Source organism: Bos javanicus, chromosome 19 (genome assembly GCF_032452875.1).
Source record: "Bos javanicus breed banteng chromosome 19, ARS-OSU_banteng_1.0, whole genome shotgun sequence".
Lineage (NCBI taxonomy): Eukaryota > Metazoa > Chordata > Mammalia > Artiodactyla > Bovidae > Bos > Bos javanicus.
Genome location: NC_083886.1, coordinates 54,315,143 through 54,341,567, shown reverse-complemented (window position 1 = coordinate 54,341,567; position 26,425 = coordinate 54,315,143). Strand labels below are relative to the sequence as shown.

Below are 26,425 nucleotides of genomic sequence, written 5' to 3'. Positions count from 1 at the left end.
CAAGGTACCCTGTCCCCTCACACTGCGCACGCATGCGCGTGCACACACACACACACACATGTATTCGTGCTCAAGGTGGCACAGAGCACAGAGCAGATCTACCTGGAAACAGGCTCCTGACACAGTGTGTTGTTGGTGGCAAGGGCTGAGAGGGGATGGGCGGGACAAGTTGGGAGACAGAGAAGGAGGAGAGGCATAAAGGAAGAGGAAGACGAGGGGAGGAGGAAGCATGTACCCAGCGATTGGAAACCTCCTCTGACCTGGTTCTCAGTGGCCTGTTCCGGGAGCCCAGAGGGAGACTGAAGAGGGTCTTCAAGCCTCCACGTTCCCCACCTCACTCCCATGTACTCTTAGCACGTTCTCAACATCCCAGCCACACATACACATACCAACCCTGGATGGATTCTAGGAGCCCACACAGTACAGGGCTGGACACCAACATTCACATCATTCTGCCATGGAACATTCTGAGGTCACTAAAACAATCAGTCTTGGAACACTAAGGAAAGAAAGTGGAGGGGCCAGATGAGCACCCTCAAGGGTCTGCTTCCAGGGTCTTTAAAAGAGGCCTCATCTCCCTCAGGTAGATGCTTTGAGGCCACACTGAGGGGCACGTGTCAGCAGGACCAGGTCCCTCCTGGGGTCACAGATGGCATCTTCTGGACAGAGGCCCTCAAGTCCACATAAGCCCATGCTTCAGAGGATGAGACAAAGGGTGAAAACAATTTGATCATCTGTAAAAATAATAAATGAGACCCTTTGGTCTCAGTGGCCCCAATACAGGCAGCACGGGAGAAGGACTTAATTTACTCATGGGATTTTTTTTCCCTTTGAGTTGAAAATTCACTGCTATAGAAGCGAAGGACTCACAGTGCTCATAAAAGAAAGGAGATGGAGGAAGACCTAGAAGGGAGTCAGGAGTGGCTCTGTCATCTGTCTCCTGATTTACACGTGGACAAAGACACAGTTCCTCTCTTCCTCCCTCTCTCAACATGTGATGAATCACACTTGTACCCCTGGATCATTTCCAACACCTGCGTGCACCCCTTAACCTTCAGCTTCTCCAGGTTCCAGACGCCCCTGGAGGTTGGTAAGGGCAGCACAGGTGGGGAACCCGGACTCACACAGGTAACAGCAGGCAGGTAGTAGGTGACCCCTCCAAGACAGCAGGCAGGTAGTAGGTGACCCCTCCAAGACGGCGGCATGAGGTTGGCACCCTCCCACCTCAGGGGTGGGGAGTGATACCTGTTCCTGCTGCTCTGAGGCCTCCCCTCCCCTTCCTGTAACTCCATCCCCATTTATCTCTGTGTCAGCTGCTCAACACATCCTTTTAAACCAGTGTGCGCACATGGCAACAGTATCCACTCAACAGGCATGTGTATTCCTGTTCTAGAAGCAAAAGGAGATGGGGGTGGGATGGGGGGTGCAGACAGGCCAAGCTGAAACCCTACCAGTGCCTGGAGAGGCATCAAGGGTCAGCGAAGTGGGGATGGGCATCCTTGCATTGGTCATAGTATAGCTCTAGGCCTCAGGATAAATCTGTTTGTAGATATAACTGCTCCCAACACCTGTAGGGCCCTGGGTCCAGATGGGGGCAATTAGGATGGGGGCAGATGAACCCAGCCTGCTGCCCATCATTTCAGAGGAGGCAACCATGGGTGGGTTTTTAACAGCAACAATTCAGTGTGTTTGTCACATCTCCCAGCAGCCCAAGGGAAAGGCTGGACTAACAATTTTTTTTTAATTTAGGTGAAATTCACATACATAAAATTAACTATTTTCAAGTCTACAATTCAATGGAATTTAGTGCATTCGTAGTGTTGTTCCACCACCATCTCTATCTAGACCCAGGACATTTTATCCCAGTCCCAGAAGGAAACCTCACGCCATTTAACAGTCACCCGCATCCCCCCGTCTGCCCCTCAGGCCCCTGGAAACCACCAATCTGCTCCCTGTCTCCATGGATTTGCCGGATCTGGACATTCTGTGTAAGTGGAATCATGCAACTTCGTCCTCTTGTGTCTGGCTTCTTTCTCTGCGCATTTTCCAGTCCAGCCCTGTTATAGAATATCGCAGGGCTCATTCCTTTTTATGCCCAAATAATATGGGCTAGATCCTCCCAGGTGGCTCAGTGGTAAAGAAAGGGGAGGCTGACGGAGGACCCTAGGGTGAAAAAGGCTGCCTTTTGTCTGAGGTGTGTCTGAGGCTGGCTTGCCTCCCTGAACAGGGAATGCCACATCACTGCCACCTGGTGTGATTGCAAGAGAGCCTGACACCACGTTCAGATCCTACCCAGCCACGACTCCACCCCCGAATAAAAGTGCAGAGCTAGCCACTAAATGCAGACCGTGGCTGATTATACCTGACTCCTAGGGTGATAAAAGAAATTTTATCCCAACTATTGGCCATGCAATGTGGTAGGTGTTTCATAATATTCATCACATGTAGTCCTTTCCTGCAAGCTCTCGCAGTAAGCATCATGTACCGATGGAGAAACCACAGCTCAGAAAGGTGAATCTGTTGCTCACGCAGAGCTGGGATCCAGGATCCAGGCTCTCTCCTTCATACACTTCCTCCCCTGAGAACAGGGAGTTCTGTCTTAAGAGTCCTCCTGGTGCTACATCACTTACCACCTCAAGAGTCGCCAAGCCCCTCCTGCATGCCCCCGACTCCCCACTCTGTGCTCGTGGAATCTAGGCAGACACATGTTTTGCTTTAGCAGATTCTGCTGAACCGTTTTTCCTTTTTTTTCTTTTTTTTTTAAATTTTTTATTATTATTATTATTTTTTTTACTTTACAATATTGTATTAGTTTTGCCATACATCAACATGCATCCGCCATGGGTGTACACGGGTTTTCACTCTCATGAGACATGTACCGATGTTCCCATTGTCCTAGGTCTTTATCAACCTTTGAGGTCACCAATCTATTCATTCTAGCCATCCTGATGGGTTTATAGCAGCGTCTCAGGTTGCATTTCCCTGATGACCAATGAAGCACTTTGTAAAGTACTTAGTGTCTCTTTCCCAGTTTTCTATGAATTTTTTTTTTTTTTTTTGTGCACAGTGTTGGACGGGACCTGCCTCCTTGTGCAATGCACAAGCCCCACAGCTGTTCATAGCTTCCCAATGGATGGGGTTGAAAGTGAAACAAAGGGTTAGTTGATCAGTCCTGTCTGACTCTGTGACCCCATGGACAGTAGCCCGCCAAGCTCCTCTATCCATGGGATTTCCCAGGCAAGAATACTGGAGTGGGTTGCCATTTCCTTCTCCATGAATTTTTTTTTGATTATGTATTTTGCAAGTGTCCTCTCCAGCTTTGTGATTGTCCTTTTGCACTCCCTTTTAAAAATTGTTTTGTTTATTTATTTATTGGCTGCAGCATGCAGCGTGTGGGATCTTAGTTCCCTGACCAGAGATCAAACTTGTGCCCCCTGCATTAGAAGGTGGAGTCTTAACCACTAGATTGCCAGGGGAAGTCCCCATCTTTTCACTCTCTTAATGGTATCTTTGATAAACAGAAGCTCTCAATTTTCATATAACCCAATTTATCAATCTTTTCCTTAATAGTTTTCTCTCTTTTTACCATGAAGATATTCCAGATTTTTTTCCTATGTTATCTTCTATAAAATGGAATTGATTTTCATGTATGGTGTGAGGTAGGGATCAAGCTTCCTATTTACCATCCCCACCCCCGGGGGTTATCCAATTGGCCCAGCACCATTTATGGCAAAGATCATTCATGCCCCCTCCTCAGCAGTGCTGTTGTATATCACATGCCCACATATGCTGGGTCTATTTCTGGGCTCTCTATTCTTCATTGCTCTATTTGTCTATCCTTCCATTCGAATTTTTTTACGCTGTCTTGGTGATGGTTAACATGCAACCAGGGTTGAGAACCATTCACCTGGGAATTTGCAGTTCATGATGAGAGGTCTGGATGTAGTCTAAATGCAAGTAAGTAGGTGCCCATAAAAGATTTTCAGAGGAAAAATAGATTAAATTTGGGACATGGGAAGAATGATGCTAGAACCAAGGGGAAAGCTCCTGTGGAGTGAGTGGGAAAATTGGGTAACAGGCCAGAAGCCAAGACACTCAGAGCAATCCATCCTCCTCTCCACTCCCTCCCTTCTCCCCCTGTTGACCTCCAGATCCCCTCAAGCCAAAGTGCACAGAAGGAAACAAACAGAAGAAGGAAAGCTTTCTGCTTGGGCCACTGGCCATGCTTGAGGAAATCTGATCCCTCCTGCAGCCACATTTTATTCCCAAGTTGCCATAGTACTTCCTGTAATTAATGGCTAGGTTTTAATTAAACATTGATTAGCCCCTAATTAGTCTAATGATTAGTTTGGGGGAGGAGACAGGGCTGTCAAACCCCATAAAGGAGGCGGGGGAGATAATGAAAGATTATGGCTTAGGTGAAAATGCTATTTCTCCCTCCCTCCAGGCCAAATGTTTTCTATAATTTGGGTCTATTATAAATGATGCTTTCAATGTGAATTTTTCTAATCGGTTTGAGTCTGATGAAGTCCCAGGTGACTGATGCAAGGAAGATTGAATCTATTCGCCTTTTCATCAGATCTCAGCCTCTTAATGCAGCTAAAGAGCCTTTTCCCACTTAGAGAGGAATTAGTTTCTGTCTCCACAATGAAGTCATCCTGGGCTGAGGCTGTCCCCTCCCAAGGCCTTTGTGGGGGGCTCAGTCCTTGCCAAGGACTTCTGGGATGCAAGAGTACTGAGACTGTCTCCCCAGAGCAGATTTTACAAGTACCCAGTGCCCTGTGTCACCCTCTCCTCATTCTTCTCCTTTTTACCTACACCTCCCACCACATTGAGGCAGCTCTGGTTTTATTCTGAAAATGGAATACCAGTCATGTGTAATTTGCTTCCAATAATGGATGCATGCAGCCTCCCCTGACTCTCAGCCAAAAAGAAAAGTTGAGTTGCTGCACATGGACACAGCTCGGAGTAAATTGCGTTTGAAGTTAATCTATTAGAAGTCAACTATGCAGCAAATCTAGGGGGGAGACAAATGATTCTATGATACTGGTTAATCATCCCCAGTGTATCTTTTGTAAGTTTGAATTTACGCAGAACAATACAAGATTTCCTCAAAGCCCTGTGTTGAGCACAAAGCTCAGGGGAGGAGAGAGGCCTGAAACCTGAAATCCAGAAATGCTTAGGGTCAGGGAAAAGATGCTGGCTTTGGAAGGCTTCCCAGCTGGCACTGGTGATAAAGAACTCTCCTGCCAATGCAGGAGACAAGAGACTTGGGTTCGATCTTTGGATCGGGAAAGATCCCCAGGAGAATGAAATAGCAATCCACTCCAGTATTCTTGCCTGGAGAATCCCATGGACAGAGGAGCCCGGTGGGCTACAACCATGGGGTTGCAAAGAATCAGACACGACTAAAGTGACCTAGCACAGCACGGAGGAAGGAAGGTCCTGACAAGCAAGACTTGCCAACTTGAGAAGCCCCAGCATTTGCCTTTGGGGGCTCCTGGTGCTATCAGAAACACTCCAGCCAAAAAAAAAAAAAGGCATGAGGAAGCTTGGGAACCATTGGAAATCCTCGCAGTTTTACCACAGTTGAAATTGTGGTAAAATATACATAATCTAAAATTTAGCATTTTAACTGTTTTGAAGTGTACAGTTCAGTGACATTAAGTACATTCTCATTATTGTGCAGCCATCACCACCATCCATCTCCAGAACTTTCTCACCTTCCCAAACAGAAAGTCTGTCCCCATTAAACACTACCTCCCCTTCCCCCCACCACACCATCTCTATGAATTTAACTCCTCTAGGTACCTCATATGAGCAGAATCAGACAGCGTGTGTCCTTTTGTGACTGGTTTATTTCCCTTAGCAGCATGTCCTCAGAATTCATCCATGTTGTAGCAGGTGTCAGCATTTCCTTCTTTTTCAAGGCTGAATAATATTCCATCATGTGGACGGACCATTTTTTGTTTGCTCATCCGCTGATGGACACTGGGTTGCTTCCCCCTTTTGGCTCTTGTGGGGAACACTCCCACTGTCTGATCTAGGAGGCAAATTTAGTTATTTGAGTCTTCAGATGAAAGATTCCTTTAGACAAGACTGTGTTAACCCCTTATATCTCTGCTTTACTCTCTATATAAATAGACAAGGATACTGGAGAGTTATATCCCTTTTATCAATTTTACTTATCATTTTCCAACAGTTTTTGCCATGGAAAATGGGAAAATAAGCACATGGGTAATATTCAACACAAACTTGAACTGTCTCACTGAGACTTGGCCATATTCAGTCTCTTCATCGGGGAGTATGAGAATAAGCATGCAGTATGTTAAGTCAATGGGGCTTGGGGACCACTTGTTATGGCAGTCAGCAGGACTGACTGATACACCTCCCCGTACAACCCTGGGGCAGCCTCCAGCCCAGGGAACGGGGATTCAGGCGTCAGTTTCAGAGACAGGCCTCTGCCCTGATGGAGAGCACCCTCACACCATGGGCTGTTTCCATGCCTGTTCACAGTGACCATGCCCACAAGGGCTCAGCCGCGTCCCTGGTGCTGGAGGAAAGGGCACCTCAGGAGCAGGGAGCGTGTCTCCATGGGGACAAAGCCAGAGGCAGGGAGATCATCATGAGATCCCCACTGTTCTGCCAGCCCCTTGGGGGTCCAGACAAAATGGGAAGCATCATTGGAAAGTAGGCAAGCACCAAAGCACCAAAATGGAACGCAGGCAAAGACCCAGCATCAGATGCCCGAAGGAAAAACAGAGATTAGGTCAGATTTGAGACTTAGCTTCAAAAGGTTGACATGGCAGCATTATTGCCACCTGAGGCACAGAAATTTAAGACTTTGAAAATCCATCTTCCTCTCAAAAAGAAACCCCTGTTGAGATCAGGGACAGCCAGCCATAGCTGTGATTGCCGACCACTCCTATTTAGGGAGAAAGAAAGAGAAACAGTCATAATGTGGCAGGGAGACTCCTCTGGGGTCACTAAGCTCCTGGCCTGAGCAGGGGGTAGCAGCTTGCATGCTGAGCGGAAAATACACCCTATCCTTTGGGACATGCCCCTCTCACCTCCTTCTCCAATGCTCACTCTTCTGCTGACCTGGCCATTTGGAGGTTGCACCCCCATCCCACCAGCCCCCACACCGACCCTGCACCCACAAAGCTCATCCCCAAGCTCACAAGTGCAAATGAAACAGACAGACCTACCTGTGCTCAGTCGGGGCCAGGCATCCAGGCAGGTGCAAGTTGGAGACGGTGACTTTTCAGCTGGAGGGGGCCCCAGGAAAGCTGGTCTTCATTCTTGACAGGACTTGTCAGGGCAGGGATGGACCCAGGCCAAGGGTCCCAGTGTGGGTGGAGCCTACGAGGGAATAAGGAAACCTGCAGACTCCACACAGCCCAGCTAAATGGCAGAGTCCTCATCAGGACCCAAGGCTTCAGGTGTCTCCCTGGTGAGGCTGAAAACGGACTGGGCTCTGCCTTAACCCTGGGGCACTCTCCAGGAACACTAGCTCATCCCCTTATTGTTTCCTTTAACTAATCATTGAAATAAATGCTTACGATCTGCCTACCTGGGGCTAAGCCTGGCTCCAGACAGTGTGGGGAATTCATTAACTAATGGGTGAGTCTAGGCTCGAGGTAGGAGTCCCTCACCGCTGGAAGGCTATGAGCAAGTTTCAGGAGCTCAGGGATAGAAGGACCACTTCTAACTGAAGATGTATGAAAGGCTTCCTGGAAGAGGTGACATTTCAGTGGGGTGTTGAAGGATGTGCAGGAGTATTTCAAAGGGTGGAAATGCCCCAGGCACATGCCCCACAGAAGGTCCTAGGTCAAGGCAGAAATTTAGATGGTGACAAAATGCAAATGGGGCTGTGACAGTCATGGGGGACAGGATGGCCCCTCAGAAATTCACTTAGTCATTCCACAAACATTAATGGGCTGCCCAGGGCTGAGTAGACTAACAGTGGAAGCCAAACCGCAAACAGCCCTGGGGCAACTGTTGGAGACACCGGACAAGAGGTGAGGTGGGGACAGCCCTGCCATGAGAAGGAGACAATGGCAGCTATGTGCTAGCCTGGTGGCTCCTCAGGAGTAAATTCAAACCCTCCTCCCACCCCAGCCTCCCCTGGGGACCTGCGTGTCCAGCATGTGGGAGAAACACCCCCTTCCTAGAGCCCAGCTCAGGGACTGCGGGTGATGTCCCCACTCAGGCAAATTACTGTCCACACCCACCTTCAGTCCAAAGGGCTCCAGTGACCTGTGCCTGGCTGCCCTTTGCTATCATATCCTGTCTTTGGGGTGCAGCCTTGGCCAGAGGGTGGGTTTCCCTGCTGACTAGAAGGCCAACCTGCAAGCCGGTCTCCCTGAGCTGTAAGTTCTCTGCCTCCCGCTCCCCCCACCCCGAGTTCCCTCACAGGACTGCAGGTGTATTGATCCCTGTGCAGATCTCTTCAGATGCAGATTGGAGGAAATCGATGGTATCAGAGCGGGGCATGGGGGGACAGGGGCCATCCTCTAACCCCAAGACAGTGGCGGCAATGCCCACCCCCAACCCTGGTGCCCTTACAGACTGTGACCCTCTCGGACTTGCGTTTTGAGGAAAAAGAGAGGCAGCTTGGCCCTTTTGCCAGGATGCATTTAGGGATCTCAGTCTCTTCGTGAGGGGAGAAAAGGCCACTCTCAGCTCAACATGGCCTCAAAATGAAACGCCTCCTTCCAGGGTGAAGGTCACAGTTGGGGCTCACCACTGACAGCCACTTGCTTTGTAAGGTATCCAGCCAGCTCTGTAAATTTAAATCCCTGGGAGGCTCCCAAAGCACAGTCAATAGTGATGGGGATGAAAGCCGGGCCTGTGGACTGAAAGAGAGAGCTAGGCGGTGGAGAGAAGTGTCCAGCACAGCTTGACCAGGCTCGTGCCAGCCAGCTGGCTAAGACCCACATACACCCTAGCCTGCAGGCACCCCTTTGGTTCCTGAAGCTCAGACATGCACACACATACCTCCATTACGTTGCACCAACTGAACTGCGTCAGTAGCAGGAGAAACAAGGCCCCTATCCCCAGTGTCATGCCAATCTGAGCGCAGGCCGGAAAAGAATTCCCAGGTACACAGCATTTCAGAAAGGAGTGAGTTTATTAAAAGCAAGGAGCAGAGATAATGAAGGCACTGCGAGCACAGCGGGCCGACCTCCTGACAGGCCAGGGAGAGTCGACGCTTTTCATGGGTTAGTGGCCAATTTCAATAGCCTCAAGACAAAGAAGACTGGAGTGGCTACCCACCCCAGTATTCTGGACTAGAGAATTCCATGGAGTGTATAGTCCATGGGGTCCGAGGGTCAGACACGACCGAATGACTTTCACTTTCAAGACAAAGAAAAATTCCAGCTGGAGGGTTGACCTTAGGTGGAGGGTTGACCTTAGGTGATCGGTTAAGGCGCTTTAGGGTGAGCACTGGAGTGGGCATTGTTGCCGAATATGGGGTCAGGAAGCCTGCTGGTGGTGATCAGGGGGCTTTTGGCAACAGTCACAAAGGGGCTCAGTCAGTTCTGGAGGTGACCTTGTTTCTGGGCTCCGCGTCTGTGGCCTTGGGGCAGGATTCCACGCCCAGCCTTCATGCTTCTCTATGAAGTATCTTCCACTTGTGCTTCTGTATCCCTTCCCCTGTGCAGAAGAGCAAGTCCCAGAGACCAGAGCCCTGGATGCTCATTTATCCCAGCAGTTAAAGCTGTCAGCGCCTGGAGGTCCTCCTGGCAGGAAGTGGGGGACAGAAGAGAAGGTATTTCTCTCTGACTCTCCACTGCAGCCCCAGCTGCCCCATGGTGTTCATGGCCTTCTCAGCCCACTGGGAGGGAGAGCAGGCAGGCATCCTCTGGGGACCCAGGGATACGGGGAGGCCAGCCCAGTCCCACGAGCTCCCTTCTCCCGGCCAGCGACAGAGCCGTACTCATCCCTTGGGAACAGAACAGACATGAGTGAAAAACGTTCCTTGCTTGGGTTGAGGCAGCTGGGTCAGCCACCCCGGGTGCCTGGAAATTGCTTCTGTCTCGGGGGCATCCGGAGAGCCATTCTGAGGATGCCAGGAGGCCGGCGTGCGTCCTCTGCACAGCGTGGAGGGGACATCTTCAGAAGGCAGGAGCTCTGTCACCATCCACCGTCCAGGTGTGTGGATGACTCAGGAGAGCTGTGGCCAGCTCCACACGGTCAGCTCCACAACACCCCGCCCTCTGAAGCTGAGGACAAAGAAGGAACATGAGGCCCCACCTGCGGGTGAAGTGTAGCCCCCAGTGGAAGCCACATTTGGTTCTTATTGGCTCCTGTCCTGGGCAGGACTTGGACTGGAAGTCCCTGGACACAGGTGGGGTGTGGAGAGGGTCTAGATATAGCAGATCTTCTCCACGCCCCACCCATCCCCTCACTCCACAGCTTCAGCACACACCAACCCAATGTCTAAAGAAACAACTCTATGTTTCTTTGCCTGAGGGCTTTCTTGAGCCCTTAGAGCCGTTGTCCTTACCCTCCTCACTGTGGATCCCAGGCAGCCAGCCTGAACATCCCCAGGGAGTAGCACTCAGAGTCTGGGGGTCAGTGTCAGACAGACAGCCCCTGCCCCTCTGGTGGAATAACCCTGAGACGTGGGTGTGGCCCCAGCAGCTGGCCTGATAATTCCCCTTAGGGGCTACCTTCCTCTCCTCCTCTCGCCCTGACCCGTGTGCTTGGCACCCTCAGGTAAACTACCTGCATATATCTCGGGGTCTTCTTCCAGGGAACCTTATCAGAGCCCCACCTTCAGCCTCGTGATGCGAGGAGCTGGGAAGGGGAGGGGACATCTGACCCAGGGCTGGATGGAGCAGGAAGACGCCACCTCCTGAAATGTACATTATGTTGTTCCAGGCTGAGCCCACAGGCAGAGGGGCTGCTGAGGTCAATAGGGCTCAAGGAATGGCCTGTGGGTCAGGAGCAAGGGAAGGAAACAGGAAGAGAAAAGCAGAAACAGGGAGCAAGAACAGCTTCTGGGAAGACAGGTGAAGGGCCAAGAAACCCAGGGAAAGACATCACTATCATCAGGGAGACATAGGTCAAAACACAGACACCACTTCACAGCCCCTAGGACAGAGGGAAGGAAGGAAAGGAGGGAGGGAGGGAGACAGGAAAAAAGGAAGCAAGAAAGAAAATGAACAAATGTTCGAGAAGACTTGGACAAAGTAGAACCCTCACGCATTGCCAGTGGGAATGTGAAATGGCACTGCCTCTGTGGAAAGCAGTTTGGAGGTTCCTCAAAAAACTTAATCGTAAAATGACCATATGACCCAGGATGCCACTCCAAAGTACCTAGTCAAAAGAATTGAAAACAGATACTCAGAAAAATACATGTACACACTTGTTCACAGCAACACTATTCACAATAGCCCAAAGGTGGAAACAACCCAATATCCATCAACCAATGAAGGGATAAACAAACAGCAGTCCATCTGTACGTGGAATATTATGCAGCCCATTAAAGGGAATGAAGCGTGGATACATGCTACAATGTGGATGAATCTTGGAAACGCACTAATTGAAAGAAGCCAGTCACAAAACAGCACACATTGCATGATTTCGTTTATATGAGTTGTCCAGAGTAGATCCTTTGGAAATAAAGATGCTGATTGCATAACATTGTAACTGTACTAAAAGCCACTGAATTATTCACCTTAAAATGGTATATTTTATGTTAAGTGATGTTATGTTTATGTTATGTTTATGTTAAGTTATGTTAAGTTTATATTTTACCTCAATAAAAAAAAATCCACCAGTGTATCAAATTTAAATACATCTTTCTGGATCAATTCAGTTCAGTTGCTCAGTCATGTCTGATTCTTTGCAACCCCATGAACCACAGCATACCAGGCCTCCCTGTCCATCACCAACTCCCAGAGTCCACAAAAATCCATGTCCATTGAGTCAGTGATGCCATCCAACCATCTCATCCTCTGTCGATCCCTTCTCCTCCTGCCCTCAATCTTTCCCAGCATCACGGTCTTTTCAAATGAGTCAGCTCTTCACATCAGGTGGCCAAAGTACTGGAGTTTCAGCTTCAGCATCAGTCCTTCCAATGAATATTCAGGACTGATTTCCTTTAGGATGGACTGGTTGGATCTCCTTGCAGTCCAAGGGACTCTCAAGAGTCTTCTCCAACACCACAGTTCAAAAGCATCAATTCTTCAGCACTCAGCTTTCTTCACAGTCCAACTCTCACATCCATACATGACCACTGGAAAAACCATAGCCTTGACTAGACGGACCTTTGTTGACAAAGTAATGTCTCTGCTTTTCAATATGCTGTCTAGGTTGGTCATAACTTTCCTTGCCCATTAAAATTAGGTAACTTCAATCTTTTATTAATATGAAAAGAAATTGCAAAGAAAGTGGGAAAATAGAGCAGATTCTGCCACAAGCCGAAAGAACCAGCAGGCATGGCCACCCATAAAGGGCTGACCTTGCAGGGGATTGCACTGATCAGAACTGATCTCTGTACTGAGCCCATTAGCCTTAAATTCCTGAATTGCTATGATTAATCACAGAAATCATCACTACTGTTAGCATCCCTCCCTTTTCCTTAAGAAGCCATCAGCCCATTACCTGGAGTGGGAAACTGAGGTCTGCATGCAGCTTGGAAACTGAGAGAGGTCCCCAAGGGATCCTCAATGGGGTACCTAAAAGGAGCACCCAAGATGGGCGTTCTCTCACTGTTTGGTGGGGGTGATGGGGATGGGATTCTGGTGGGGCAGGGGCTCCCAGGGGAAAAAACTAGAGGGAAGGAACCATGTGGGTCTGAGATAATCGTGGTCTCATCAGAAGGCCAGCCTCAGCCTGGGCCCTCGGGACCACCAGAACCACTCCTCCCACCCTGGGGCCAGCCCCTTGGCACCTCCTGTTGCCCTGCTGGTCATTGGGAGGGGTGGATCACAATAGAGGGGGTTGCTGCAAGTTGGCAGAACTGGAGAGGGCATGACTTAGATCTGCAGCATCCACAGAGCCCAGTAGAGGAGAATTTGGCAAAATTCTCTCCTTGGCCTGAGAACCGATCCTAAACCCAGCTCTCCCTGGGCCCTCTGGTCAGCACCCCTTGGTGGCACTATAAAGCAATGATCACAGTATTTCCAGGCTGTCCACAACCTTTTGGAAGGCAGTTTTGATCATTACGGGTTTAGAGGTGCAAATAATGGTAATAATAATTAAAAGGCAGTTGATCCAGGCAGCATTGATTTCTTGTTTTGTTTTGCTTTAAGTGGAGCTAATCTCACAGCTAGCATTTAAATGGGTAGGGCAGAAAAAAATAAAATTACATCCTCTTTTCTCCTCCAAATAGATTTTTCCCTCATCTGCTGACACATGCTTGGCCAGGGGCTTGGGTGACAGGCCCTGTCGTGACCGGGAATGGCTGCTGTGAGCAGGTGACTCTCTTCTGATTTGTGGCTGCCGCTTTAGCACACCATTCCTATGGATTTTATGTCGTGGAGCTGTGTTAGCCATGCCCACATCAGACCCCAGCATGGACAGAAACCAAGCCACCAAAAGAGAAAGCCCAAAAGAAGGGGATGGGCACAGCACCTGTGCAGGCTGCGGCAGAAGGCTGGGCAGCCCCGGGGTCCCAGCAGATGGGAGCACGCTCAGGTCGCCAGAGGCAGACAGAAGGTTCCGGAGACATCATCCCAGTGGCTGCTGCCTCCTCGGGCTGCACGGGGCTTGTTCACAGTTAATGAGCCCTAATTAACATGTTGATGGGAATGTGCGCTGTTTATATTTGGAACCTTTTTACTGTGTCGGTTGTTGCCTTTGTTGGGTTAATGATGTTCAGGTTGGATCAGGAGCCTTGGGAAACAGGGAGTAAAAGAAGCTGCTTCTCCTGCTCCCCTCACCTCCCAGCCTTCTTCTCTGGCTGACATATTCCTGCAGGGAGGGCCTCCACCCCCAGCTCCCACGCTCAACCAGCCTTCTGACCCAGGACACATGCCCACACTGAGGTCCAGGGGCATCCAGTCACTCCGTCCGCACCAATCATGGTTCCACAGGCCACATACCCAGAGTTCCAGCCTTTGCTGCTTCCCTCCAGGCAATCACCAATCCTGGTACCTGCCTCTGTGTTCACACTCTTTAGTGGAGGCATCTGGGAAGCAGGGGCTCTGAAGGGACCACTTGGATGTGTCCCATAGAGAGGGGCTAAAGGCTGAGGCACCAGAACCAAGTTAAAGCCTGGAGCCTGGGTGTACTCAGAATCTCTCTCTCACTGAAACATTCCAGGTGTTTCCATGGGGTGCAAGCAGAAGGCACCCGTAACCACCTCAGCGGAAATATTTAGCTCCCAAGTACTATGACGATTCAGGAGCAAGCGCAAATAAAAGGCTCAAAAAGGGAGGATGCCCAAGGTCGGGAGTCATCTCTGAAACCACCACCGTCTTTTACAGCGTCTTCCAATGTGCCTTTCCAACCTCCCCACCACTCCCTGCTTGTCTCTCTCCAGCCTACTTCCTAACCCCCACCCAGAGTTCATATCTCCTCACAACTGTACCTCTGCATTGTCCTTCCCTTCCCCACCTCCTTAGAACAACTTCATCCCTCTCCCTAACATCAGCTTCTCAAAAGGCCACCCCTCCTCGAAACCCAGTGCATAAGTCAGCTGCTGCTGACCTAATGCTGCATAACAAAATACCTCCAGAGTCAGCAGCTCACAAAAATATTTGTTTACATTCTGACGGGTCTACAGTCTGATCTCAGGAAGCTGGTTGAAGATGGCTCAGCAGAGCAACTCTGCTTTAGGCTGCGTATCCCAAGAGCTAGACTCCAGGCTGTGGGACAGCAGGCCTCCTACAAATGGGATGGGAACTTTTCTGGGGCTTCCAAAGTAGGATCTAAACAGGATACTGGCCCCAGACAAGTCGGTGAGCTCAGACTCTCCCATCTTCCCATACACAGAAAAGTGCTAAATTCCTTAACTTGAGATATCTGGTTTTCCTTAACTAACAATAATCCTCTGATGTTCAGACCACTTGCCCTTTGTTGTAAGACTTGTATATAAGCTGGCCACCTCCCTCAGAGCTGTTCTCTCAGGATTACTTGAGATGCTGCTTCTTGGGCTTGAAGTCCTAAAAATTCCTGCCAAATAAAACATAACTCTCAAAAAAAAAAACAATAAAAATAAACAAACTTCTGATTTTAAACAAGGATCTAAAACATATGAAGCATAAAGGAGAGAAGCAGAGAGAGTGAAATGCATGCCAGAAATTCAGACAGAAAGAGGAAAGTTGAGGGAGACAAGGAGAGAGAAAGATAAGCGAAAGCAAATACGCACACATTTGCCCCTAGGGTAAGACCCCCCAAGTCTGGAAACAGGAGAGTTGTCACACTGACCCAGCACCACCAGACAAAGCACAGGAGATGCCTTCACGCTTGAGCAGTACCCACGCTGATACGAGCTTGGTCATGAGAATTCATAAGTAGATGAGCTGTGAAGGATGGGCTCTTCAGGAATCAAGCTTGGACCCCCTGATCACCCTATTTCTTTTCTTTTTCTTTTTTGGCCATGCCATGCAGCCTGTGGTATTTTAGTTCCCCGACCAGGGATTGAACCTGGGCTCTCAGAAGTGAGAGTGTGGCATCGTCCTAACTCCAGACCACCAAGGAATTCCCCTGGTTACCCTATTTCAAACATGAAATTGAACACCTACCCCACACCACAAGTATGCATCACACAACTTTACAATTTTTCAAAGGAAGTGCAAAAGATTCATGATCTTGAAATCAATGAGAAGTCTTTTCCAAAAAATTACAATCCCTAAAGAAAATAAAAGCATTTCCCTCATAGCTCAGTTGGTAAAGAATCCGCCTGCAATGCAGGAGACCCCCGTTCAATTCCTGGGTAAGGAAGATCTGCTGGACAAGGGATAGGCTACCCACTCCAGTATTCTTGGGCTTCCCTTGTGGCTCAGCTGGTAAAGAATCTGCCCGCAATGCAGGAGACCTGGGTTCAATCCCCGGGTTGGGAAGATCCCCTGGAGAAGGGAAAGGCTACCCATTCCAGTATTCTGGCCTAGAGAATTCCATGGACTAATAATTGGAAATAATTGAGGATTTTTAACTGCATTAAAATTTTAAATGTTATACAAAAAAGACATGGAAGTGGGGAAAGGAACAGAAATCTGGGAGGTGTTCACACCTTGAATAAGTGACAAATGATCCCAAGGTAGAATGTGTGTAAGTGAAGTGAAGTCGCTCAGTCGTGTCCGACTCTTTGTGACTCTGTGGACTGTAGCCTACCAGGCTTCTCCGTCCATGGGATTCTCCAGGCAAGAATACTGGAGTGGGTTACCATTTCCTTCTCCAGGGGATCTTCCCGACTCAGAGATCGAACCCGGGTCTCCTGCATTGGAGACAGACGATTTAACCTCTGAGCCACCAGGGAAGCCCCAGAATGTGTGTAGAACTCGCAAAAATCAAGTTTTAAAAAGCACACAACAATAGGAAAATGAACCAAAGACAAAAAAAAGTGTTTCATGAGACTAAATGCAACTGTCAATTAAAACGTGAGACTGTATTCAACCTCATTAGTAACGGAAATGGAAATTAAGACCTCAGCAAGATCCCATTTTATAGACATCAGATCAGTAAAAAATTTTAAATGAGACAGTATCAAGAGCTGACGAGGGTGTGGATCACCGATCACCTTGACACTGCCAATGGATGGACGTGCCACAATCCGTCCTCATCTCGTGAAGCAGAAAACGCACTCCCTGAGACCCAGAAATCCCCCTTCTTAGCCACTTTTCTAGAGAAACGATTGCCCGTGTTCACCAGGAAGCGTGAGTGTTTATAGCAACGTGGCTCGAAATAATTAAAAACACATCCACCACCTGGAGAATGGAGGCTTGTCGTGCTGCACTCACTGGAACTCTACATGGCTCTGAAAAGAAACGGACTGCGTTTATGCCTGAATCTCAGAAACAAAGACCAGAGTTTTTAAAAAAAAAAAAAAAAAGCCAGGGTGAAGAGGAATCACACGGCGAGATTCTATTCAAGTAAAGCTCAAAAAGCCACCACGAAATGATATGCTGCTTAGACCTAGACACAGAGGGGTTCAAACCACAAAGAAAAGCAAGAGGATGAACAATTCCAAATGCAGGGCAGGGTTCCTATCTTGGAGTAGGGGAATAAAACGGGGGGAGAGGAGGGGCAGTGGGACCCACGGGATCCAGGATACCCGTCTGTGCTCCAGGCTGGTGGTGGATTCATGGGCACATTTTGCTTATTTATTATTTACACTTCGATGTCTATGCATATTTCATCACGCAAGAAAGGAGCAAACAGAGAAGGCAAGACGCTAATGCGATGGGACAGAGGGGAGTGAGGGGCAGGGGAAGGGCAGGGCGTGGACGGCTGACTTGTCCTCAGAGCCCGGAAGGTGCCCCCCAAAGAGCTGCTGGGGCTCTGCACCCAACCTGCCCAGTTTCACCTCGAGGCCTGTGCTGCAGAGGAGATCCACTCTGGGTCTGACATCTGACCTGCATCTCAAGCTATTGGGTCTGTCCTCCCGCCTGAAGGCTCACATGGCCGGGGACACCCTGCTCTCCTCTGGGCCGACCTGGGCTGGACGGGGCTGTGTGGTATAGGAGCTTGCGGGAAGGCCTGTCCGCCACTCAACTTTTCCCAGAACCCGGACTCACCCTCCTTACTCAGTGCCTCCCCTCTCCCCTCCTTTCCTCATCCCCACCTGACCCTAGTCTCCCTGCTGTGCCCCCTCTGCATGGGTGGCCGGTGGAGAAGGAGCCGTAGCTCCAAGATCCTAAGGGGGAGGCACCTTCTCTCTCAATGACCTGTTCTCCTGGGCATGGCGCCCTCCACCAGAGGATGAGGGGCATGTGGCACTGCTGTCCAGTCCTCTTCAGCCAAACCCTGTTGGTTGCCCCTCTCCACCTGACCCAGGAGGACACCTTGGGTCCCCACTCAGCACCCACAAGTGTACAAGCTCAGGATGGCTAGCCTCTGGCCATGGGAGGAGGGTGTCATGGGCCAGTCTCCCCTCTCTGTATGGAGAGACCATCCAAGGACAGGGCTCCTTGCAGATGGTCCTGAGCGCTGAGCCGTCAGTCTGCCTGATGGGCTGTGGCTCCCTTCCTGACCCACCACCTGTCCCTCAGGTAACACGGGATCCTGCCCCTTGGGCTCTGCTTCCTGGCAATCCCAGGCTGACCCCCCCCCCGACGATGCTCCCAGTCCCCAATACTCAGCAGCAACCCCAAATCTGGAGGCTCGGCTGCCTTTGCTCGCCCAGTGCTCATAATGAGATGGATTTGGACCACAGCTCATTTGTTCAGTTTTATGGAGTATTCCACAGAAACGCTGTGAAATTAGGTTCTGGCGCTAATATCACACTCTGCCCATGCGTCTGCTTTCATGTCCAGCATTGGAGCTAAAAGAAAGGGGCCAGGAGGAGTGGGGGCTGGAGGCTGAGGCTTGGAGTTTCCAGTCCAGGGAATAAGAGAGGGAGACAAGGCACAGAGAATAAAAGGCCTGCCCCACCCCCAGGAGAAACCCAGCATGACTCAGCAATGGGGGCGTTGGAGAGGCTAGGGCTCCCAGACCCAGACCCAGATAGAGCCCAGAACAGACCCAGACCCAGATAGAGTCCAGAACACCTTTGAGCTGAGCCTCCAGTCTCTGATGGCAAAGGAAATGGCAACCCATTCCAGCACAGTTGCCTGGAAAATTCCATGGGTGGAGGTGCCTGGTAGGCTACAGTCAATGGAATCGCAGAGAGTCATACAGGACTAAGCAACTTCACTTCCCATCTCTGAGGCTGGTCTAATACAACCTGCAGAGTGCTGCTACTCAGCGCTACTCAGGGGAGGGAGGAGGGGAGAAAGGGGAGAAGAGAGAGGAAGGAGAAAAGTCAGCCATGGGTCAAGGCCATGCCAGTCTCCTCTGGCTGGTTGCTCTGAAAAGGCTGCGTTATTCCCAACAGCCTGGTCAGGTGACCTTCCTCACTCGCTCTACTCTTGAGAGTCTGGGCTGTGAGACCCTCAAATGCAAGTCTTCCCGCATTCCCGCATCACCAAATGCACCCTCCACACCCACGCACACGCATGCACACACATGCACACTGCCCTGACTTTCCCATCCACACAGCCTCGCCTGCCTCGTGCCCCAACAGTTAGGGTTCTGGGAACACTTGGGGTTCCCAGAGTCTGTCCTCCACTGCTGGGGTTCTGCAGGCTGGTATTTGTGCTTGACCCCATGAAGGAGGCCCACTCAGCGTGTCAGAGGTGGACAGCACCTTGGAGATGAGTGCTCCAGCTTTTTTGCCATCAGACCAAGTAGCAAGGTCCAAGCAGCCCCTTGACTTGCCCGTGGTCATGGGTCTTCTGGGAGACTGGGTTCAGGGGCTACACTCCCAACTCCTCCTGCCCCCAGGACACCTGACAGGCCGGGAACACATGACTGTGAGTGAGTGTGAAGCGCAGAGCAGGGTCAGGGTGCTGGTGGTCACTGGAAGGAGAAAGCCACGGGCACTGGACACTTTCTGCCCTCCGTGCGGCGAGGGTGTAGGCTGGGACGAGGCCCATCACGAACTGGCCAGCACCCAACCGAAACAGCCTATTTTAAGTAAGCACAGCCCCGGCCAACACAGCGATCAACATTTGTTTGCCTAACTCAGGGGGAGAGAGAAAAAAATACGGAGAAGCAAGCACTGAGAGTGAAAACGCTCCAATTTCCCATCCAAAGGTTCTGCCGCAGGCCGGCAGCCAGGAGCGCTGGCGCACTGGACCTCGTCCCCTGCCCTAAATTTAACCAGCTGGAAATCTTTTTTTCAAGTCGCATCCTATTCAACCTTTTGAAGTAAAAGCTTTGCCTTTTAATGGGAAATCTGCATTTTATTGTGTGGAGGAGCCAGGCGCCCTCCGCACCGCCCATCCTTCTTCTAGACAGCGCCCTCCTGGTTTTGGCTGCAAACCCAGGGAAGCTCGCAGATGAGCGGGGAGCAGAGGGCCCTGACTGTCAAGGCTGGTGTCCCTGGGCTGAGGGCGTGTTTCTGAGAAGGGGGGGTGCACAGAGGCTTCGTCTGAGAAAGCAGGAAATTAAAAAAAGGAACAGCATCGGAAAGATGCCCAGCCAAGACAGTAAATAAGACGTTCTTTAGTCCTTGCTCACAGGAGAGATACCCTGGGATCACAGAGGACCGAGGCACAGATTGGCCACATTCAAACTCGCCTGAAACTTCCCCAGCTCACAAACCATCTCTAGGCCTCAGTTTCCCCACCTGTAAAATGCATCTTCCTCCTCAGGGTCACTGCAAGGATCGCAGGGGTTAACATCTGTGAGGCACACAGAGCCACAGACAGTGGCTAAATAATAAATGATAAATGGGAGTGTTCCCCCCTGGAGGTGGCTTGTCCCCAAATCACGCGGAGGTAGAGGTCATAGGCAGGCAAGATACACTCATGACATTCGGTCCTGTGACCCCGAGGGTGAGGCCAGGGCTGTGCTGGCCTGTGGGGAATAGAGCCGTGCCCTTCACCGACCTCGTCACCTCACTGAGACACGAGGCAGACAGGGAGGTGGCCCCTGGGGTGCAGGGGCAGAGGGCAGAATGGGGAGACATCAGGGTGGACCCAGAGGTTGGGAGCTGGTATGGAGATGTCAGCTGACCCTGAAGGAGCTGGGCAGGCAGAAGGGGGTGGGGGGAGCAGCACTGAGGGGGCACGCAGGAGCAGGGTAGCGAAGATGCCAGACGACGGGGTGATGAATTCTATGTATCCCTCCAGGTGACTCTGGTCCGGGCAGAAGTGATGCAAGCAGCGGCGGTGTGGGGAGAGCTGTGCTTCCCACCCAGCCAGGCTGAAGCCCTGAAAGGGGGCGTCTGAGAGCCGTGTCCCAGCTCTCTCCTGGGCTTCAGCCACCTTGGAGCTCCCTCCTTCCTGCTTTTGTCTCTTGGGAAGTAAAACCTCACAGGCACACGGCTGAGAGTCAACACACTCTCAGAGAGTGTGCACTCAAAGGGACCCCGAGCGTGCAGGCTCTCCCCTCCCTAAAGTCAGACCTTGTCCGAGTTCTGGACCCTGCAGGTCACCTGGGTGACTGTCCCCAGGCCCTGGGGGCTGCAGTGGACTCCTGACCATCCTCTGCTCTCTCCTCAGCCTCAACTTAACGCTCACGGAGGTCTCAGACCCAGCGCAGCGTCTGCCGGACTTCAGGCTGGGGACACTGGGGTCCTTGCCAAAGAGCTCTGAGTCCATCCAACTGGAGAGTTAAAGAAGGTGGGAGCTGTGTGAGGAAATGCAGGTTTACACTTGGCTTCAGGTTTTTATTGTAAATTATCATAAACTTACCAGCTGCTTCATTTCATTCTTGTACGTACAACTTCACCGTGGCCAGGCCTGTCTGGCCCTGTGGGGACGTTACATGCGACAGTCCTGCTGCCCCTTCAGCCCCCTGGACCCAGCTCAGCAGGACCACCAGCACAATCGGGGCTTATTTGCCCAGAGACAGTGGATAAGAGGAAACCTCTTCTCTCTCAGACACGATTTGCCTGTTGTGGCCACTATGGCTCTACTGGAGTCCAGACAAGGAGGAGAAATGGACAAGCCTAGAGCCCGGTCCACAGCCACTCACTGCCCCAGCAAAGGGACACCACCATCACCAGTCTTCTGGTCCCAACAGCTGCCCGGTGTGTGGGGAGGCAGGTGAAGGAGGAGGAATGGGCTCTGCTGCCACCTGGCTCCTAACACTAGCCCTCGGCCTGGTTTAGACCCCAAGAATTCATCAGCAATTCCAGGAACACCCCTCCTTGGCCTCCACGTCTGCCCCAGTCTGCAAGCTTCCCAGGACCCCAGGCCTCCTGAATGTGACAGGTCCACAGGCAGAAAGACAATAGGGAAAAGGCAACCCACGATGTCGCTTAGATGAAGACCTGAAATATTCTATGAATCCTTGTTGTTTCATGGCCGGAAGTGACGCACACAATGGAGCCATCTTACTGCGGAAGCAGGGCTGCTGTTTCGCTTTGTTTGAACAGCACACATTTATCACCTGGCAGCTGGTGATCTCAGATTAATCCCTTGCCTTCCCACAGTCTCACGTCTCTCTCTGTCTCTCTGTCTCTCTATCCCTGTCTGTCTCCCTGTCTCTCTCTCTCCATCTCTCTATCTGGCTCCATCTCCCCCACAACCTTCCCTGCCTTCAGCACATTCCCAAGGGTCAGAACCTTCTGGGATGATAAGAAAAAACACCGTGAGGGGTTTCCCTGGTGTGGTCCAGTGGTTAAGAATCTGCCTGCCAATGCAGGGGATGCGTGTTTGATCCCTGGTCTAGGAAGATCCCACAGGCCGCGGAGCAACTGATCCCGTGGGCCACAACTACTGAAGCCCGCGTGTCTAGAGCTTGTGCTCTGCAACAAGAGAAGCCACTGCAATGAGAAGCCCGTGCACGGGAGCAATGAGTAGCTTCCGCTCGCCGCATCTAAAGTCCACTTGCAGCCATGAAGACCCAGTGCAGAAAATCAACCCATCAATCAGTCTTTAAAGAAAAAAAAAGAAAACACAGTGACCAAGCCCTCCCCCTTCAGGTAGCCCCTTGGGTTAGAGAAGCTGGATATGCTTCTGTCCACCAGGGAAGTGTCAGGAAAGGAGGAAGACGCCCTCCTGAGTCAGAGAAGAACTCCTCTCAAGATCCCAGTAAGACCCCTTTCCCCAGTTGGCTCCCCGCGAACTTTGAGTTCCAGCTTCATCTGCTTGACAGATCAGCAGCTTCACAGGAACGATGGGGCCGGGTAGCAAGTCATGAATAACACAGAAGCCCGCGGTCCCTGGACCAACTGGAACAGGTTTCTATTTTGGGGCTTTTCGGCAAAGCCTCAGGGACCTGGAGCCACAGCTCCAGGAGAATCGGGAAGCAAAATGGCTGTCAGAAAAAAAGCCATAAAAAAGGAAATATTTCAATAAAGGATATTAAAATATAAAGGAATGATACATTTTTAAACACATCTCACTGTTTTTCCCCAAGGTCCCCGCAACTTGCTTCTGGAGGGGTGAAGGGGAGGCTTTGGAAATGTAAGTTTAATTGTCTCTTGAACAATTGTGTTCAATTGTGTTCAATAATTGTCTCTCCCCCTCCCCGCCCGGCTCGAGGGAGCCCTTGTCCAGCTCCCGAGGAGGCCTGTCTGCCGGTGCAGCGACCAGGCTGGCAGCCCTGGTCCGCACAGAGCTGTCTGGGCTTCACAGGCTTTACATTGTATTATTTAACACCAACCCTTTCAGCGTGTGCCGCGGCCGCACAGTTTACATTCCCAGCAGAGGGGAAATAACTGAAGGAATATTTGCAAAAAGCTGAGTTAAGTAAATATTTTATGCCCATTAATGTGAAGGCTGGTGATGTTGTGTGAGGGCAGCCTGTGGGAGGGGAGCAGGCCCCACAGAATGTGCAGAGGGTACCGAGGGGGTCCCCGCAAGCAGCAAACCGATCACCCCCGATTCTCAGTCTCCCTGTGAGGGTGAGACCCGGGGCCTCCCCAAGGCAGGGGGCCCACCCACACCCCTGCTGCCCGCTCCAACGGCTCTTAGGAACTGGTATGTTTCCCGTTGAGGTCAAAACAAGAAAAACCTGAAACCTGATGTCTTTCCTTAAAAGGCAAAACTTTCCATGAACAAACTCTATGAGTTCAGCTAATGTGGTTCTCAAAGTGGGGTCCCTCAGAAGCATTAGAAATGTGGACTCTCAGGCCCCACCCATGACCCCAGGGAACCAGACACTCTGGGCCACACTCACGTGGACTCTTGGGAACACAGGCTTCTCTGCAATATCTCCCTGTCTGAACTGGACTGAGCAGGCTGGCTGCAGGCAGTGCCAGGGGTGATCTCCCTGCACTGCTGTTTTTAGGCTCTTTCACAGGCTGGGGTACTCCCCTAGCAGAGAGGCTTCTGGAAAGGGGCAAGGGTGTACAGCTTCACACAGCCACGTGGCAACTGCAACCCCAAATCTGGGAGTCCCAACTGCCGCTCCTGACTCCCTGGGCCCCGAGAGCCCATCTTGGGCCCTGGAATCAAGGCAGGGCAAGGCAGGCTGGGGAGCCCTGGCTAAAGGTAGGAGTGAGCAGAGGCCTCCACTGGCCGGGCACTTTTACTGGACTTCATCCTTCAGTAACATTCTCCTTGCCTGTTCCTTCGGGGCAAGGAATCCAGTTTTCCTAGACTGGAAGCAGGACAGGAGGGGACCCCACAGGCCCATGGATAAGCTGTGTCCAGTCCAGGGTCCACGGCTTTGGCAAGGAGCTGGCCCTGGCCTTCTGGGCCACCTGGTGCCATCTTCAGGACCTCTCTACCCTCCCCCAGGGCCCTGTGAGGGGGCATCTGAGGAAGGGGCCTTTCCAGGAGCCATGGCCTAGGGCAGAGTCTCCCCTCCCAGGTCAGACTGGGGTGCAAAGTCTGTAGGTGGGAGCCTGAGGCCAAGGTTGAGGCCAAGGTTAAGGCCGGTCCGTGAATGGCACCACCACCCCCTCCCCTGAGGCTTCCCACTAGCAAGGACCTCCTACCAGCTGGATGAGAGCAGAAGGGAGAAGTTGTCTCCCTGGGATGGGGAGGCCCTAGTGGATACTCCTTCTTCCTTCTAGAGGGGCCTGAAGAGAGGGGACAGAGTGTGGAGGAGGACAAAGCCAGGGAAGTGGGTGTTGGGAAGGGCAGGCCTAGAGGGATGGCGGAGCAGTGGGGGGGGCGCAGGGGGGGTGGTGAGGAGGGGACTTGTGGAGGCAGGCGAGAGGGGGAGGGGCAGGCAGGGAAGTCTCAGTGACCATCAGGCACCATAAGGCGGTGCTTGATCAAGATGCTTCCTTACGCAGATCAATGGCAGCAGAGCCATTAGCCGCGAAAATGGGATAGAAGCGAAGGGCCCAATTGGCAATCGATGCAGGGTGAGCAGGACAGACAGGAAAGGGCCCTGCAGAGGACACCGGGGCCAGCAAGGGACATCTCGACCCCAAGTGGCAGCCAGGGTGTCCCTTCTCCCCCTCCGGGGGCCTGCTGTCACCGCCATGGTCTGGGCTCCCTGTCGCCCAGTAGAACTGCTGACAGCCGGACACTGGGGATTTGCGGGGGTGGACGTGTGGCAGCGCCTAAGGAAGGAGGTGTGCGAGTGTCCCGGGGAGGCCGGCTCCTGCGGCAGCACTGGGCAGTGGGAGTCAAGGCGGTGCGCTTCGGGGGACATGAGCTCCCAGATGGAGGAGCCGAGGAATCAGATTCAGGAGGGCGGGCCCTGCACAGGGCAGCCACCACAAGACCAGTCAGCCCTACTTCCCATCCGAGCCACCTTAAGATTCAGAATCCATGAGAAGGATCAGGGCCCGCTGGAGAGGGGATGATCCCAACAGTGCCCACCATCCGGGGAAGCAGGGGCCATCCGAGATGGCGCCCCCCGAGATGGCGCCCCCCGAGCTTCCAGTCCTGCAGATTTGAGAACGCCCATGCCAGCCTCGTGACCTCTCTAGGCGGACTCCCAAGGGGATCCCTTGAGAGTGTAGCAGGTGATATTTACAGGCCGTGGCCAAAGCCTGGAGGGCAGCAAGCATGGTATTCCCTGTCACCTGGGGTGTCTGAGTGACTGTGTGCATGTTTCTCTGTGTGCAGTTCCCCAGGGAACTGCAAAGACCCTCGTGATCAAGTGAGAACTTACACTTGGATTTCCGGATCTCCGCAAGAAAAACGTGTCACCCTCCTTTCAGTCCAGCACGAAACAGGGAGGTCGGGGACAGTGACCACTGAAGCTCGTCCACATGGCTCCCTGTCTCCCTCACACACCCAGCAAAGCCAGCCAAGTCCCCTGGGCCTCTTTCCCCGGGACATACTCTAGGCCCCCACTGGGTCCCTCCAAGTCCCAGGCAGCCCTTTCAAGGTCTCGGTTCTGTCCACCCCCACACCCCCAGACCTGGAACCACATAGATTGTGTCAGGCACCAGCCCACTGTGAGGATCTTACAGAGATCCTGGGCCACTCTGGTCCCTGTTTTATTACTAACATGGGTCATCACGCAGTTACAATTACATCAAGGCCATGGGACAGCAGCACCAGACCACGTGTCCCCACACTGTCCCCCAGAGGGAAGGCTCTGCAGAGCTCTCCGGGCACAGGGAGCCCTGGGGCTTCTCCCTGTGGGGACAAGACACCCCTCCTGGTGTCCAGACTCACTGGAGCATCTACAGGCCTGACAAAGGATCTGCACCTGCTCTGGAAGCCGAAGGTCTAAAGGAGAAGCTGGCCACATCCATATCTCAAAGTGACACCTACAGGGGTTTCCAGGATGACCGGAAAGATCTCAGCAAAGGCAGGAGGTGGAGGGAGAGAACGGAGACAGAGGACAAGAAGGAGCAGAGCAGAGGTGGAGACAGGAGAGGAAGAAGGCACGGGGTGAT

At 51.7% G+C, this 26,425-nt stretch overlaps 2 long non-coding RNA genes across 5 annotated transcripts in view; one reads left to right on the top strand and one right to left on the bottom strand.

Moving 5' to 3' along the window:
- The window catches only part of LOC133232800 (uncharacterized), a 32,124-nt gene extending 30,777 nt beyond the window's left edge, over positions 1–1,347 (bottom strand). For 3 of the 4 annotated variants that reach the window (XR_009731458.1, XR_009731459.1, XR_009731461.1), the window contains exon 1: positions 261–512. This is a non-coding gene — a long non-coding RNA (uncharacterized LOC133232800). Of the gene's footprint in view, positions 1–260; positions 513–1,124 lie in introns of those variants that run through there. The other variant, XR_009731460.1, reaches the window with a different exon arrangement.
- On the top strand, positions 502–13,794 carry LOC133232801 (uncharacterized). Its single transcript, XR_009731462.1, has 3 exons — positions 502–1,086; positions 1,927–1,988; positions 13,349–13,794. It is a non-coding gene; the product is annotated as an uncharacterized LOC133232801 (long non-coding RNA).
- Positions 13,795–26,425: the final 12,631 nt, after the last annotated feature.